This window comes from Podarcis filfolensis (assembly GCF_964270895.1).
Source record: "Podarcis filfolensis genome assembly, chromosome: 14".
In the NCBI taxonomy this organism is placed as follows: domain Eukaryota; kingdom Metazoa; phylum Chordata; class Lepidosauria; order Squamata; family Lacertidae; genus Podarcis; species Podarcis filfolensis.
The window spans coordinates 24,898,782-24,916,567 of NC_139616.1; the positions used below are offsets into that span (position 1 = coordinate 24,898,782).

General features: G+C 47.9%; 2 protein-coding genes and 1 long non-coding RNA gene across 9 annotated transcripts in view; 1 reads left to right on the forward strand and 2 right to left on the reverse strand.

Annotated features, from left to right (window-relative positions):
- Nucleotides 1–13,965, reverse strand: part of LOC310749843 — a 313,237-nt gene extending 299,272 nt beyond the window's left edge. Inside the window, exon 1 of the long non-coding RNA XR_014541842.1 lies at nt 13,934–13,965. This is a non-coding gene — a long non-coding RNA (uncharacterized lncRNA). The remainder of the gene's footprint in view (nt 1–13,933) is intronic.
- Nucleotides 1–17,786, forward strand: part of LOC310749660 (tigger transposable element-derived protein 1-like) — a 462,962-nt gene that overhangs the window by 373,697 nt on the left and 71,479 nt on the right. The window lies entirely within an intron of this gene.
- Nucleotides 1–17,786, reverse strand: part of MEGF11 (multiple EGF like domains 11) — a 331,350-nt gene that overhangs the window by 299,272 nt on the left and 14,292 nt on the right. The window lies entirely within an intron of this gene.

Here is a 17,786-nt window from a genome sequence, read left to right on the forward strand (position 1 = left end):
TGGCTGGGGCAACCCAGTCAGATGGGTGGGGTACTAAAAATAAATTATTCTCCTTATTAATTATTATGGGGTTCTGCAATCATTTCAGTGGAAAGTAGTCCCTGTGTACTCAAGAGCTTAATGCAGAAAGAATGGGGAAGTTCTTGCCAGGCTGGTTGAGGCTTTGTCTGTGTGTGTACCAGGTTCTCCTCAGACCTGTGGCAGAAGAACTCACTCAGGTCACATATCCACACCATCTATTTAAGGCACACAGCTTCCCCCAAAGATTTCTGGGAACTGTAGTTTGTGAAGGATGCTGGGAACTGTAGTTCTGCAAGGAATAAACTACGGTTCCCAGCATTCTTTGAGGCACCATGTTCTTTAGATGTTTATTAAATGTGCTGTAAATGTATGGCACGGATATGATCTCCGTCTAAGCAAAGATTCCTGGAAAAGAGAAGATCTCAAGGCATGTGGTTTTTAACTTGGTCAATCCCCCCACACACACATATTCTTCTCCCTGGAGGCACATCAGGAGCAGAAAACAAGCCATTTGGCTTCATCCATGTGCTTGAATGTGGCCCAGCAATCTGCTCTCAATTAGGGAGGTTTGACTGTGCACGACCCACCAGGAGTGCCGAGACTCCATTGAAAAGAAAAAAAAGGGGGGGGGGAAGAGTCTTGAGCCTCATCATGCGAGCGCAAGTTTATTCATTTTCTTGTTTATATGCAGGAAAGCGTGGTGAACAAACGAAGAAGAAAAAGCCCTCTGTTGGGTGCATAAAAGAACTGCCGAGCCGTTGAGTCAAAAAAAGGCTCGGCCCGACGCAGAGCCCGTTAATAGCCGCCCCTGCCAGGAGGAGACATTCCTTGCATTTGTGTCGGGTTTTGTTCTCTGGTTCCTACTCCACACTTTAAAAGGAAGCCAAAGGCTAAATGCGGGTGCTGGTAGTAGAGATTCAATAGCCTGCAATTCGTGCCATGGCATTATACACTCTGCTAAGAGAGAGAGAAAGCCAGGCTGAAAAGAATACAAGGTTATTTGCAAGAGAACATTCCCCGAGAAATGGAGCGCTTGAAATTTGCGAGGTCCACATGGCTGGCCCAGAAGCCGGCGGCTGTGTATACAACAGTCGACCAGGCTATCACTGGGATTCCTGAGCAATGCAATATGATGACTGTCTAACACCGCGACGACTTCATCCAAGTACACCTTGGTACTTGAACAGCTTGGCTCCCGAACAAATCAGCTCCCGAACGCCGCAAACCCAGAAGTAAGTGTTCTGGTTTGCGAACATTTTTAGGAAACCGAACATCCAACGCTGCTTCTGTGGCTTCCAATTGAGTGCAGGAAGTTCCTGCAACCCATCGGAAGCCGCGCCTTGGTTTTGGAACCGTTTCAGGAGTCAAATGGACTCCCAGACAGATTAAGTACCACTGTAGTACCACTGTAGTGTGCAGAGGAAGGCAACCAAAATGAAAAGCAGTCATTTTGGAAACCAAGCCTTATGAGGAACATTTGAGGAAGTTGTGTATGTTCAGCCTGCAGAAGAGAAAACTGAGAGGCATCTTCAATATCTGAAGGGTTGCCATGTGGATGACGGGGCAAACTTCTGCTGCCCCGGAGGGCAGGACCCGAACCAATGGCTTCAAGTTACAGGAAAGGAGATTCCGGCTAAACATCAGAAACAGCTTTCTGACAGTAAAAGCTGCTCAACAGTGGAACAGTCTCCCTCGGGAGGTTGTGGAATCTCCTTCCATGGAGGTTTTCAAGCAGAGGTTGGATTGCCATCTGTCATGGGTGTTTTAGCTGAGATCACTGCATTGCAGGGGGCTGGACTAGATGACCCCCAAGGTCCCTTCCAACTCTACATTTCTATGATTCCATAGAGTCAAACCACGCTAGAGCTTACTTTCCACAATGTCACTTATTCCACGTGGAAGCTGGTGGCATACCGAAAGCTTTAGCATTCAAAGCAGAAGCAGGTAGCACTTTTCAAACTGAGGGCCACATTCTGCCTTGAGGGAAAAGTGGGTGGAGAAACGAATGATCATTTCATCTTCATACAGTGAGGTGGTTTCTGCACACACAGTCAGTCTGTTCTCTGCATTACCAGAGTCTAAGAGACACATTTCATACTCAAGGAGAGAGGGAGGAGTAGAGCTGGTGAGGGGTGTGGCCAGGAGCGTGGGTGTGGTCAAGGAGGGGAGTGGCCTAGGAAGAGACCCAAGACCCAGAGAGAGAGAGAGCTGGAGGTCCATATTTTGGTCCCCCACTTGTACATTAAAGGAGGAGGAGAGCTTGTGTGATTTCCAGTCCTTAGGAATGCAAGGAGACTGCAAAAGCCACTCAAGTGGGCTTGAGAAAGGTTGGTGGTGGTGGTATGCAGAGCCAGTGTGGTGTAGCGGTTAAGAGCGGTAGACTCATAATCTGGGGAACCGGGTTCGCGTCCCCGCTCCTCCACATGCAGCTGCTGGGTTACCTTGGGCCAGTCACACTTCTTTGAAGTCTCTCAGCCCCACTCACCTCACAGAGTGTTTGTTGTGGGGGAGGAAGGGAAAGGAGAATGTTAGCCGCTTTGAGACTCCTTTGGGTAGTGATAAAGTGGGATTTCAAATCCAAACTCTTCTTGTTCTTCTTCTTCTTCTTCACTAACCTTCCTCAAGCTGATGCCCGCCAGGTGTTATGGACTCCAACTCCCATACCCCACAACCAACACAACCATTTAGTCCAAAGCATATGGAGGGGAGCAGGCTGGGAGACATCAGGGTGCACCATACAAAGTTGTATCTCACTGCATTCATGGCTTGTTGCCATTTACAAGCTATACTGAGGTGGGGGGATTTGTACATAAGAATTTTCCCTTAGAAAAAGACAGGGTTCACATCTCCAACCTTTTTTTGGTCCAGGGGCACATTTGGAAATTGGGGGGGAGGAGTTGGAACCCTGCTGTGGGCACCACCACAAAATGGCTGCCAGAAAGGGCCAGCCAAATCTCAGAAATACTGCCAAGATCACCCACCTTGTCACAGGGAGATCAGGGCTCAAATACCCACCTGGCCGTGAAGTTCACTGAGTGACCTTGGGTCAATCATTCATTCTCAGTCTAATCTACCTCACAGAGTTGTTGGGGAGGAGAAGTATGAGCTTCTTGGAGGAAAGATGGGATATACATGTAGTAAATAAATGTTGGGTCTGAGCCTCAGATACTGACCTGCACATTAGTGCACACAGACCCCAAAAAGGCACCCATTTCACAGAAGGAAAATAGCCAATGCTCCAAGAAACACATCCATCACCATGCAAAGCCACACACACATAAAAACCCCTAACTGAACTGGCTCAATCACACCCCAAGATTTATTTCATTATTTATTTATTCATGAAGCAGGGGATTCAAACCCTGCTTTCCCAGGTCATAGTGAGACACGCTAACCACTACACCACACTGGCAGGGGTCTTCCCTGGGTGCCAAAAGGAGCTCTGGTGGTATCTCAGGGCCCACAGGTGCTGTGTTGGCCTGAACAATAAGGGAACAGAGAGGCACTCTCTGGGCAGACTTGAGTGCTTACAAGGCTGAGCGGCCGAGTCCCCAACACACGCACAAAAACTGTTGACAGCAGTTCAATGTTCATTGTCGACATCCACACTTAGCAAGCTGAATTTAAATAATGTGCAGCGGAGAGAGGAGAACGCAAGGATAATTAAGGTGGGAGAATATATAGGAGACCTGGTTAACCTGAAGAGCAATTAAGAGCTGACTCAGGAGGAACAAAATAATAAAAGGAGAGAGGGTTGATGACTCCAGGAGTTCCTGGGCCTCTGACCAACTTCTGCAAGGAAATTCAGCCCTGGAAGCTGAAGGAGGATGTGGGCAGATGTATCAGTATGAGCAAGGGTCCCACCAAAGATTCCTCCCATTCTCCATGAATGAACAAATGAGAAAATAAATTGCATTTGAATACCATCAAGGGGGAGAAAACATTTTGGTGGAGCACAAGGTGGGTGCTTACCTTACTTTTGAGGTGGCCATGGGGTGTTTTTGTGACTGTTATTTTTTTCATTCACACCAGGGGTCTGCCTTCCTGGGTGCCCACACTTCAATTAGAGCCCAGGGGAAGAGATCATGTGGTTACTCCTGCTTGGTGGTTTCCCACAAGCTTCTGGTTGGCCACTGTGAGGACAGGATGCTAGACTAGGTGAGCCACTGGCCTGATCAATGCCAGCTCTTCTGACATTCTCACTCCTGCCTTGGGGCTTTTTCAGCTCAGGAAGTGCAGCCTCTGACCAGTGTAGAAGACGCTGAGTGGGTGGACCAATTCATATACAGGAGCTTCCTAAATCCCTGTGTCAGGTTCTTTCTTGGATACGTATCTGGGGAAGAGCTGTAGCTCAGTGGTAGAGCATCAGCTTTGAATGCAGAAGGTCACAGGTTCAATCCTCAGCATCTCCAGGTAGGGCTGGGGGAACGTCCCCTGCCTGAACCCCTGGAGAGCCTCTCTCAATCAGTGTAAACAATGTGGGGCTAGATGGACCCATGGTCTGATGTGGGATAATGTAGCTTTCTGTACAATTCCAGTACGTAAAGGGACCCCTGACCATTAGGTCCAGTCGTGGCCGACTCTGGGGTTGCATCGCTCATCTTGCTTTATTGGCCGAGGGAGCCGGCATACAGCTTCCAGGTCATGTGGCCAGCATGACTAAGCCACTTCTGGCGAACCAGAGCAGCACACAGAAACGCCATTTACCTTCCCACCGGAGTGGTACCTATTTAGCTACTTGCACTTCGACGTGCTTTAGAACTGCTAGGTTGGCAGGAGCAGGGACCAAGCAACAGGAGCTGAACCCGACACGGGGATTCGAACCGCCGACCTTCTGATCAGCAAGTCCTAGGCTCTGTGGTTTAACCCACAGCGCCACCCGCGTCCTACAATTCCGGTACCAGAGAACAAACTCTGACTCTGTTGGATGGGAGAGAGTTTATAGATCTGGAACCAAAGAGAATTCCCCTTTTCTTCCTGCCCCCCCCCCCGGTGTTTTCCTCCCGTTTTCATTTGGAGTGGGTTATATTTAAACACCAAGCTGCAAACAGTGCAGAAAATATAAAAGTCTAAATTGGCTTTGCAGCGGGACTGCCGGCACCTCCTTGCCAATGGCTTGACCGCTTGCGACCCTAATGGCTACAGTCAACAATCAGCACTCTCTCATTAATCACTGCTAATTAACTTCATTGATTCTCAAGGCCAGGAATACCAGCACACGCGGTCCACGAGCAGCAATTTTATTACATAAAATAATGCGGCCTCCTCGAAATAGCTTTAGGGAATAGGTGCTTTGTTGGTGCCGCTGAAAGATGGAAAAACAAAATAGGCAGAAGGCTACTTTGCTTTGGAGTTGAAATCTTTAAAAAGGGGTTGAGCTTCTGTTGATTGAAAGCTGGCATGCGGCAAAAGGTTCAGTGGCAGAGCATCTGCCTCACATGCAGAAGGTCCCAGGTTCAAATCCCAACATCTCCCCATAGGGCTAGGAAAAAAACTACTGCCCATCCGAGTAAACAGTACTGAGCTCAATGGACCAATGGGCTGATGGGGTATAAGCCAGCTTCCTATGTCCCAAACTGCTTGGAAAGCACTCAGACATAGGGCACCTGTTTTGCATGCAGAAGGTACTGGTTTCAATCCCTGGCATCTCCAGGAAGGGCTGCAAAATAGCCCCCTTTCTGAAACCCTGGAAAGGCACTGCCATTCAGTATGGACCAGTCCTGCCCTACCTGGTGACCTCCAGCTGTTTTGGATTACAACACCCTGACAATTGAGTGTGCTGCCTAGGGCAGTTGTAGTCTAGGCTAGGCGATATCTGGTTTTTCAGCATTGTGATATATCACCAGCTAAACATTGTGATAGGGGACGCGGGTGGCGCTGTGGTCTAAACCACACAGCCTAGGGCTTGCCAATAGGAAGGTTGGCGGTTCAAATCCCCGCGATGGGGTGAGCTCCCGTTGCTCGGTCCCTGCTCTTGCCCACCTAGCAGTTCGAAAGCATGTCAAGTGCAAGTAGATAAATAGATACCGCTCTGGCGGGAAGGTAAACGGCATTTCTGTGTGCTGCTCTGGTTCGCGAGAAGCGGCTTAGTCATGCTGGGCACATGACCCAAAAGCTGTCTGCGGACAAACGACGGCTCCCTCAGCCTATAGAGGAAGATGAGCACGCAACCCCAGAGTCGTCCATGACTGGACCTAACAGTCAGGGGTACCTTTACCTTTAAACATTGCGATATACCAGTATATCACAATATCTGAAATAAGGATGGAGCTATGTAGAGGCATTGGTTGGCTTCACGGTTTTTCCTGCATCGTGATTTTTGCTGGCGCCTGCTCTTGTGATCTGCTGCCCCCCATATGAGGCAAGGGAGAGCTGAGCCAGCAGAGTTAACAGGGACTGCAGCAATCAAGAGAAGCATTGGTTGGCTGCATGGTTTTTCCTACATTGTGATTTTTGCATAGCACGCACATCACAATTTGCAATATATTGCCAGGTCAAAATTTTTGAAACAGATATAACGATATAGATTTCAAACCAGCTTTGGCGATGTATTGGTATATTGCCCAGCCCTATTGTAATCCCAACCATCAGGCTGTGCAGAAGGAAGGCTGGTGTCAACAACATTAAGCCAGGCAGATTACTGGTCCAACTGGGCTTAAGGTAGCTTCCTATGCCGCTGCTTCTCTGCCCATCTTAATGGGGCTGTTGTTAGAGATGGCTACACGGTCCATAGCCAACCTACCATAGGATACTTTCAAACAGCTGGAAAGGATTTCAGCCACAAAGTGAGGGAGTAAACCCCGGATCATGTAAAACCAGCCTCACAGGGGCCACACGGAAGTCCCTTGGCTAACCCCCTGCTTGGAACTGTCGTTTTCAGAGGTGTGAACTCTGCCCCAGATGCATTCCTGAAGCTTTTCCAAAAGTCCCCAGACAGCCATGCTTTTCCGCTGCAAACAAGAGGATCATTCACCGGAACGCACAAAAAAGGCTCAGAGGAGACGCTGCAGTTGGGGGAGGCCAAAAAGGCAGCTAATGAAAAGCCCAATCGGCAAAGGCTCCCGAGATCAAAAGCAGCCCATTTGGGAAGGCAACATTCATCGCTCTGTCCTGCCACTTCCTGCTTCCCATCTTCAGGGAGCACAATAGACAAATCGGCCTTTTCACCACAAGCTGCGGCTGCTCTGGCGCATTAATGTGCAGCCATCGAGCATCGCCGGCTCTCGCTCAGGGCCGTGGCTGGAGAGAGGCAAAGTTGCTGTGAAGCATGAATTGCAACCAATGCAAGATCAGCAGGCTGCCCCCCACTGCAGCCCAGAAGTGAGAACCCTGAACTGTAAAACTGAACCCTACTCCCCTTATTGCCACTTGCCTTTAGACTATCAGCCTGCATCTACCCTTTTATGGCAGGCATGGGGTGAGGTTTTGGGGAGGGACTTGGGCATGATGCTCCAGCAGGCTTGCCAAATTTCAAAAAGTGAAAATCCGAACACAAAAGTTGCTGAGCATTTTTTGGAGAGCCAAGGGGTGTTTTGTGAGTGTTAAAACGTCAAAATTTCCCCGGACATTTCATCGTTTTCCGCCCAGATGCTGTTTACTAGAACCAAATACCGGCGATGTCTGCAAAACTGCGGACGTATGGCAACCCTAGCTCCAGCCACATCTCCCCACCTTCCAACCCCTTATCTGTTCATATGTCCACACAGAGAGCCATAGAATTGATTCATCAGTCCAGTCCTCATCACTTAGAAAAAGGAGCTGTCCATGGTCCCAAATGACTGACTACAGCAATGTAGGAAAACGGAAACCAAAGGATGGATTTCATGTAAACTTGAGAGATCCATGACTGAGCTCTGCTTGAGAAGTTCTGGCTGTTTCACCTGTATAGCCATGCAGAAAGCCAGTCAGTGGCAGTTCAACCACCTGTAACTGACAAAGTCCCTTGCCACCATCAGAGACAACTCGCAGCTGGTGAGACTCCTCTGTGCTAATATAAAAAAGCATTCTGTCCATGCACAAAAGGGCCCTTATTTGGGCTTACTTCACATACCAGAGCCCAAAACCCTGATATATCAGAGCTGTGCTTTACACTCAGTTTAATCTTTGCAACAGAGCAAGGGAGTCGTTTTTCTTCTTTTTTCCCCAAAGTGACGTTTGCAAGACCTGAAGTCAGTTTAACAAGGGCTTTAATATTCCCATTTAAATATAATTTCCTTTTCCAACGGAGACAGCACCAAGGCTCCCCGCAATGCCTGGGCAATGGATACTCTCTCATCTGTAACAGATCCCCACACAAGGTCACAAGGAGTGATCCTAAAAGAGGTTAAATGAGAGCTAAAATATTGCAAGAGAGAGATTAATAGGGAGGCATAACGAGACAGAAAAAGTGCAGAAACAGGCAGAAGTGTAAGAGGTCCAAGGAGATTTATTCTCTTTTATCATTGCCCTTCATCCAAATTGCTCTGGATGAAATGCATAGCGTTTAACATATAAAGGCCTGAATCAACTCAGGACTTGGTTACCAGAATAGTCACCTGCCCCTGTATCATAAAGGTGCACAGAAGGACCCAGGTTTAGCGTAGTATCTTCAAATAGGGCTGGGAAGGACTCCCTGCCTGAAACCCTGGAAAGCTGCTGCCAGCCAGGGCAGACAATACTGACATAGATGGACCCATCATCTGGCTGAGTATAAGGCAGCTTTCCTATTTTACATTCAGTCATAAGCCTAGCCCTGCCTTCTCCAGACACACACACACACACACACACACACACACACACACACACCACACAGGGAGCATAGGCAAATAGTCTGCAGATGGCCTCTGCCATACGCAAAGCAGCAACCATCAGACTATGACCTGGGAGACCAGGGTTCAAATTCCCACTAAGGTAGGACCTTGGGCCAGTCACAGCCTCTCTGCCTAACCTACTTCAGAAGGTTGTTGTGGGGATTAAATATGGAGGGGTCAGAACCATGAAGGCCACCCTGAGATGCCTGGAGAAATAGGAGGGATATAAATGCATTCAATAACTACATTTTTCACACCCCGGATTTCTCTGACATAGAAACACAAGACACTGCCTTACGCCAAGTCAGGCCATCAGTCCATCTAGCTCAGCACTGTCTACACTGACTGGTAGAGACTCTTGGGCTTTCAGATAAGGAGCTGCTGCGGCTCTAGCTGGAGATGCTGCCAGAGATTGAACCCCGGACCTTCTGCATGCAAAGCAAGGGCTCTCCCGTGGCCCTTCCCCAACCCATCAGATTGGACCCTGGTTGACATGTAAAGTAAAGGTAAAGGGACCCCTGACCATTAGGTCCAGTCGTGACCGACTCTGGGGTTGCGGCGCTCAGCTCGCTTTATTGGCCAAGGGAGCCGGCGTACAGCTTCCAGGTCAAGTGGCCAGCATGACTAAGCCGCTTCTGGCGAACCAGAGCAGCGCACGGAAACACCGTTTACCATCCTGCCAGAGTGGTACCTATTTATCTACCTGCACTTTGAGGTGCTTTCGAACTGCTAGGTTGGCAGGAGCAGGGACCGAGCAACGGCAGCTCACCCCATCACAGGGATTCGAACCGCCGACCTTCTGATCAGCAAGTCCTAGGCTCTGTGGTTTAACCCACAGCGCCACCCGCATCCCCAAATATATGGTAGGGACCTGTATATTGTATTATCTGCAAGGGGGGGAAATGAATGATCGGCAAGTTCTAGGCTCTGTGGTTTAATCCACAGCACTACCCGTGTCCCTTTGGTTGACATGTATGAATCCCCCAAATCTGTTTTCTCACATATATAGGATGTTCACCTCTTAAGGAGCTTTTTAGAAATGTATTAAATGGTTTTAAATATGTAAGACCAAGCGTCACACCCTGGTCTTTCCCATCACTAAAATCAGTGCTAGGCTTCAGGTGGAATTGGCTTGCTTTGCCCATATTGAATCAAGCATTACTGTATTCGTCCGAAACCTGCCTCTAATATTTCCCCAACACAGTTCTGCTTAGGATAAATTGACAGAAGATGACGCAGGTTGTTTTCAAACACCAAGTGATGCTCTCTTGGCTTGGCAAGGCACAGACATCCTTGGTGACTCAATCTGCAGTGAAGAACAAGTGGTGTCTCTCCCCCCCCCCCAACTTGGCAGGCTGTCCCAGAGAAGAAATCCAGGATTCTGTGCCACCCAAAAGGAAAGTCAATATCTTTAGTGCTTTAGACCCGCTCCAGCAAAAGCAGAGCAGCCCAAAGGGAAGTCAAAGTTGCATCAATTACAAGGAAGACGGTGCAAGTTCATGCACAGAAACAAATGGAACAAAAGTGGTTCATTTGTGCTGGATTGAGCTCACTTGCTATGAAGTTGTTATTATTACTTGCATTTATATCCCACCCTTTTCTCCAAGCAGCTCAAGGTAGTGTATATGGTTTTAATCTTCACAACAACCCTGTGAGGTAGGGTTTATGATGCAAGATAGCAAGTGGCCCAAGGCCACCCTGTGAAAATTCATGGCCAAATGAGGATTTGAACCCTGGTCTTCCAGGTCCTAGTCTGAAGCTCTAGCCACTACGCCACACAGCCTTTCAAGCTGTATCTCACAGCCCAACACCACCTGCTTTCAACATCCTACACAAGATGCCTTGATTTTTAAAAAGCAGCACAGCACTAGAATGCTTCCAGGCCAGCATTATATAGGAACACAGGAAGTTGCCTTAAGTCAGACTGTTGGGTCATCTAGCTCAGTCCTGCTGACCCTGACTGGCAGCAGCTCTCCAGGTTTCTGAAAGGGATGTTCCCAGCTCCATCTGGAGATCCCAGAGAATGGGACCTTCTGCGTGCAAAGCACTACAACTGCAGCTCATGATGTAAAAATGAAGATAGATCTCTGGCCTCCGGGTTCTGAGCAAAGGGGTGATGAGCATAAAAAGCTGTTCTATACAGTCAAACCATTGCCTCACCTGGCTCAATATCGTCTACACTGACCGAAACCTTGGAAAGCTGCTAGCAGGCACTACCTGGAGATGCAGGGGAATGAATCTGGGACTTTCTGCATGCAAAGCAGCCGCCCCTGCCACTGACCATGGTGCTGATTGTCGGAGGAGTGCTGTTCCTGTGTGCCGGTTTCCTGCAGAACCCACCTAATTAAGCGACAGGAATGGTCATTGCCTTCATGTCCAGATGGTGAGCTACAGAGAGGCATTTGATTGGCTACCAATGGCCCCTCCTTTTCTTCCAGTGTGGCCCTTTCCACGTTCAAAGGCGCAGCTTCCTACCAACTCACGAGTCACTGATGCCATGCACCAGAAGGCTGTTTTCTTCCACACCTCTCAAAATATGTATTCTTACTGTTCTTAAGCAGTTTATTATGACCAATTGTTTATCTGCATAACTACTGGGGCGGGGGCGGGGGGAAGACAGAATGCTGAGCATCTTCTATCAGAAGCATTGATCTTGCAAAGCCCCCAGAGAGAAATACAATTAACCATAACAGAAGGAACGAACTCTGGCTGTTGACTGATGAGTTGCTGTATTAAGACACCCGGTTCAATTAAGCTAAGAGCTTTCTTTCATTCTTGCAGTGATGGTTCCTAAAGCAAAACAGAACAGCAGCAACAGAAAAAAGCCCTCTGCATTACAATGAAACCAATGTTTAAAAGTGTACCGAAATGGTCCAAAGTACCAGGAGTATTTTAATGTGAGGTTCTAAGCAACTCGGTTTCTGCTAATGTACCCTTGCTGCAGAATATGACGGGCTGTCAACATAAAGATTTAATTTAGCATTGTTGCCTTGGCACTGTAACTAAACAACAAGGCATATAAAACTCTGGCAAATAAACAGTGGGCCAGAACCTCTCAGAGAAAAAATGGCTCATTAAACACAATCTATAGAACTAAAATGCTGGTGTCAAATGGTACGAAATTCCAGTCTCCAGCAGGGAACCTGAAACTGGATTGTCACGTTGCAAGATTTTCATGGGGAAGCCACAGCTTATCGCTCTAAATGGGCCCGTGAAGAAAGAGGTGTGTGGAATCTAGGTTTCTACTCCTTGTGGGGTTCTAAAATGTATGACAATACTCAGAAGAAGGGGGGTGTCTAGTTTTTTAGGGTTTCTTCATAGCCATAAGTAGAGCAAGCAACTAATAGAAGCAAAATTATTCACATGCACAAAACCCACAGACTTACAGAATGTAAGAGCATTGCTGGATGAGGCCAGTGACCCAAGCATCCTGTTCTGGGAAAGCTGCTACAGTGATTTGGGGTTGGGGTCAGCAGTATCAGGATATGGGGGAGATCCTATACCCAGCCTGCCTCAGAATGCCCAGGTCCCAGCAGGAGAGCACTTGGTTCAAAGACAAGCCACTGAGCTCTGGACAAAGCCTCTTGTGTTGACCTCAACTCCTCAGCTTGAGATGTTGGTGTTTCTTATATAGCCACTAGTGTAGGAGGGGGAAAACATGCCCCCATTGACCCAAACCTCCTCCCCACTTAATAGCCCACTGCTTATATTTTTAGTGCAAAGACTAAGATCAGGGCTTCATTTTCACACACACACACACACACACACACACACACACAAAAAGCAGCCAGGCGCCTTAACAAGACCAAATAATGCATTTTTCATCACTAGGAATATTCAAGAACTTAAATTTCCTGTGTACAAATTAGCTTTTAAATAGCAGGTTCATTCCTCTGCTGATCTCATTTGGAACCTGGATACAGAGCCTGGATTTCAAAGTGCATGAAAAGCCTCCTATGGTAAATTAGCCTCCCTGACGCTTTTCAAGCCGGTCGCTAATAAACTACTCCTAATTGGCACCGTTGAAAAATGGATTCGGGAATGGCAATTAGGTTGCTTTGATTTCTTCCGTGGCAATCTTGGGGATCAACGAGGGGTGGGGGGAACCAGAGGGCTGGAAAGAGCCAGAGTGGAAGACAATAATTAAGACGACACACTGTAGATGCACTTTTTAGTGCCCAGCAATCTTCTTTCGCTAGGGAAGGGACCGCAGCTCGGTTGGTAGCACAGGTGCTCAGCATATATAAAAGTGCCAGGTTTCATCCCCAGCATTTCCAATATAAAGAGCAGGGGGAAAGACTGTGGAGGAAGCTGCAGCCTGTCAGGAATAAGCAAAAGGGCACTCAAACAAAACCAAGCCTGGCTATAAGGCAGCTTCAACGCTCGTAGCCTCTTAGCAGCAATACACAATATGCCAGCCTCTGCCAGCCTGGTGCCTCCCGCTTGCTTTTAACCACAAATAGCCAGACAGCTCACAGGAGCAGGTTACTGGCAACATGTTAATCCTCCTCTGAGAAGCAGAGTAGCAGTCCAGGGTTGTGGGGAATCAAAGACCCATTTCTATTCGGTGTTTGAAACTAGCCAAGTGCCAGGCACATTTTGCACCTAGCTTTCAACCCCTTGCATCCAATCAAAGATGCCTGAGACTAGGATGGCACCTGATATCTCCACCATCTGGGGATCATTGGATCTGGACTGCTTTCACACAGTAATAACGCCATCCTGTAGAATTCTTTCAGTTATATTTTATCGGCACAATCAGAATGAATTTCAGGAGCCAAGATGCTTCTTCTGCGCAGACTGAGCAGGAGTAGTCACCATTACAAAAAAGAGGTCGAAATGGGCCAATACATATGTGGACTGTCCCTGGATCAAGAGACTTTTCTTAAGTTCTCAAAACACTTAACCTAGCTCAAGGTTGTCATCTGAACTAGCCAGATGTTTAACTGGGAATCATTCACAGCCAGTCCATCATTTGAAAAATAAGACTTTGGAGTCGTCTTGCCCCCAAAATGGCAACTAGACATTCCATTTTGGCAACTGAATTTAAGGAGCCATTTGGCACCTAGCTTATATATGAGTTTCTAATGCTGTTCCTACTTCTGCAGCTGGATCTCCAGCACCCAAGAGCTGCCCAAACAGCATGAAAGGGGACCACTGCGTGGCCGGAAGTGAAGCACTTAGGAACACCAGAATACACAAGCTGCTTCCTTTTCAAGAGAACGATACGCAAGTTCTGCTATGCACAATGGGACAGTTAAGTCACTCCAAAAGAAGATAAACCCTCCTGATCCATTTTTTTACATCTAGCTGAAAGACAACACATGGAGATCTGCACTAATCATTGTGATGAATCCCTAATTATTGCTGCATAATCTTAAAAAAATATGTGAAATCTTAGAAGCGCATGGCTACAACTATGATGGACTTCTGACTTCGTCACTCTATGACGGCTCCTGAGAGCAGAAATGCTGGTTACTAATTCTGCTACCAGGTCACGTCCAAGGTTCATCACAAAGCCCTACACAATTTAATTCACAAAGCCCTTAAGATTCTTTGTGCTCCTCCTTATGAGCTCAGAGGCCTTCTGATGGCAAGCCTTGGGGGTTCGCCACACCCCTGATATTCAGCAAACCTTTGCCAAGGACCAAGCCTTTAGTGTGGCAGGCAGCCTGTGGAACTCCTTGCCAACAGAGGTTCGGTCCCAGCCATCCCTGTTCATTTTTAGACACCTTCTGTTACTCAGGCAGGGCTTTTAGGGAAACAGAGAAAACTGCCTTTCTCCAAGTCAAGGTATCGGTCTATCTAGCTGGCAGTTTTTGGCATAGCTCAGTCTGGAGATGTTGGGGATTGAACCTGTGATGTTCTGCATGCAAGGCAGATGCTCTGCCACTGAGCTATGGCCTTTCCCAGATTAAACACTGTCTGTGTGCAATTATGCCAAATCCATCTTATTCCCACCTAGAGGGAACGGTGGCATTGGGTAAGCCCAGTGACCCACTACTTGTAGCCCTTGGACAGACCCCTTCGCAGCATTTGGACACAATGCTTATCAATTTACACAGTTTTGGCTGTATGCAATGGAGCATCTTCAGCTCTGGGAAAGGAGTGGAATGAGCCTGCCTACCCCAAGAGCTGCGGCTTTAAAAGGACTCGCCAAACAACAGGCTTCCCGCGCACCACCCTGTTTGGGGGAAGGATCAATGCTTCTAATTCAGCATTTGCCAGAGTGGGATTTGAACTAAGCAGGCATTTGAGATTCACTCCTCGCCCTGCGGCCCATGAATGCTTTGGCGGAACAGATGCTCTGAATCTCCAGCAGAAGGGGCTTAGCTCATTCCTTGAGAATCACCTTTGCAACTTAGGCAAAGCTTCCCACAGAATAGCCACAGAGGGCTTGTGTGCATACACAGTTTCCAACAACGCACGGTAAGCTTCTGGGGTGTGCATACTCCCCACAAAACCAAACTTGAAATCCAAGCTGTGCAACTACCTCAATTCTGCAGCATGTATAAATGATGCGAATTTGAACAATTTCTTGCATGGAGAAAGGATAAAGAGATCTGCACAGGGACTTACACTCTGCTCCCCAACCACTGGGAGCCTTACTCAGCGGCACATCACAGGCTTCCAAAAGTTGAGAAGGCTTTGCCCACATGCTTAGAAAAGCATATTTTATACAGGTTGCAGAATTTGAATTACCTGCAAGCAGATTTATTTTTTTATGCTACACAGCATATGCACAGGATTGCAGAGAACATTTGTGTGTCTTGGGAGTCTGCAACATACAAGAACATGTCCTGTTATTTGCAAACTGTGTTTGGTCTGCTAAGTATATTTCTTCTGTGAAGTCTTTTGCATCTTATTTCCCAGCTGTCCCACATGGTATAGATATTGTGTCGAATGAATCCAAATCAATTACTATGTAAATCCATCCTAGGGATTTGCAGAGTTACCTCTCTTTTCCCCAAATAAACTCAATACAGAACTAAAGTCAGTTCTAACAACCACCCAGTGAACTACTTCTTCCTTTTCCCATTTTTACAGCTGAAAGTGATGGGCACTGCAATTTTATTTAAGCATCCTGCAAACTCCTACCAGCAGCAACAGAGCCACATTTCTGGCCCCCGTGTCCTGAGATCTGCAGAACAAAGTCAGGAAATGGAGATGGAGATCTTTTCTAAAGCAGGGGTAAGGAACCTCCATCCCATGGGCCCTAACCAGGCCTCCCCATTTGGCCCGTGAGGACATTTTGGGTAAGTCATACTCATAAACACATGAGAACTGGCCTTTTCAGTGGTGGCTCCCCATTTGTGGAATGGAGGCAATGCCTGGCACCATCTCTATCTGGTTTTGGGCACCAAAGCAAAGGCTTCTTTCATCTGTTTAGCTGTCATTTTAGGTTTTTACTTGGTTGCTCTTAATTAATTTTAATGCAAGTCACTTTTGGGTCAATCTGTGAGAAAAGCAACAAATATAACTAATTAATAAACATATAAATGAATTATGATTCCTGGCATAGGGTAGGCAAAAGTAGGGCTTGGACATAAGGGGATTTGCAGGCAGCACCTGCCAGCTGTGACCGCAAAGTCCTGTGAAAATGCCTTTCCAAGTGTAGATTTGCAAAGGAGTCACCTATTAACATTGTGACATCAGGTGATTGGCAGTCAGGTGGCACCACCCACTTATCAAACCTGGCTCCAGGCGGGGCAGGGGAAGAAGGACCTGGGCTCACTGGTCAGATCCAGTTCCCCAACCCTGTTTTAAGAAGTCACTACCTGGGTAGAAGCAAAAAGGGGAAAGGAAAAACTGGAACAAACAGCTCAGTTTGTTCCCACCCAGGAGAAGACAGGAACACCAGCGTAAAAAAGCAAGACAGTGCCAAGTCCTTGGCAGGGTCTCGTACTCTGTCTCTCATTTACTCCCTTGAAATCCTGCCCAGAGAAGGTTGGAGATGCACAAACAGCAGCCAAAACATTGCAAGCTGGAGCCTGTTTCTGCTTCTCGCTTCCTCAGTACAACTCGCCGCGAGACTGCATGCCTTCAGAGGGCTCCCCACCAGGGGGCAGGGACAGGCACACCAGAGGTCATGAAGTGGGGGGGAACGGCCTGTCTGGGTGGGCTGGGGAATCATGGCAAGAGGGAGCAGCAGCTCAAGCAAAACCCAGTTCCAGGTCTCCCACTAGCAGGAAGGAGGCAAGTCCCCCAAGACTGAGGACAGGCAAGACACTTCAAGACAGGTTGATGGAGGAGAATGACCAAGTAGCTTTCAAGCCCCGACTGCTTGGGGCCTGGGTACCCACTGAACCTTCTGCTCTCACCAATGCTGTGCTTAAAAACTGATCCTGTGTTTTGGTGTGAAAAGAAAAGGCATGTTGCACCTCTCTCCATGCAAGAGGCCTTATCAGAGTTCAGGGGCACATTCCAGTCAGGCAAAGGAACTCAGGTAAAGGTAAAGGGACCTCTGACCATTAGGTCTAGTCGTGACTGACTCTGGGGTTGCGGCATTCATCTCGCTTTCTTGGCTGAGGGAGCCGGCGTACAGCTTCCGGGTCATGTGGCCAGCATGACTAAGCCGCTTCTGGCGAACCAGAGCAGCGCACGGAAATGCCGTTTACCTTCCCGCCGGAGCGGTACCTATTTATCTACTTGCACTTTGATGTGCTTTTGAACTGCTAGGTGGGCAGGAGCAGGGACCGAGTAACGGGAGCTCACCCCGTCGTGGGGATTCGAACCGCCGACCTTCTGATCAGCAAGTCCTAGGCTCTGTGGTTTAACCCACAGCATCACCCACGTCCAAAGGAACGCAGAGAGAGCATCAAAGGAGGTTTTCTCCTCCTGAGAGTACCAAGCACTGAACAGGGAGGCCTGGAACACAGAATTTGTCCCCAGGGCCTGAAATCTGCCACCCTTGTTCTCCTCCCACTTCTCGCTTCTGGTTTCCACATTTGTAACCTGGGAATCAGCCAATGCTCT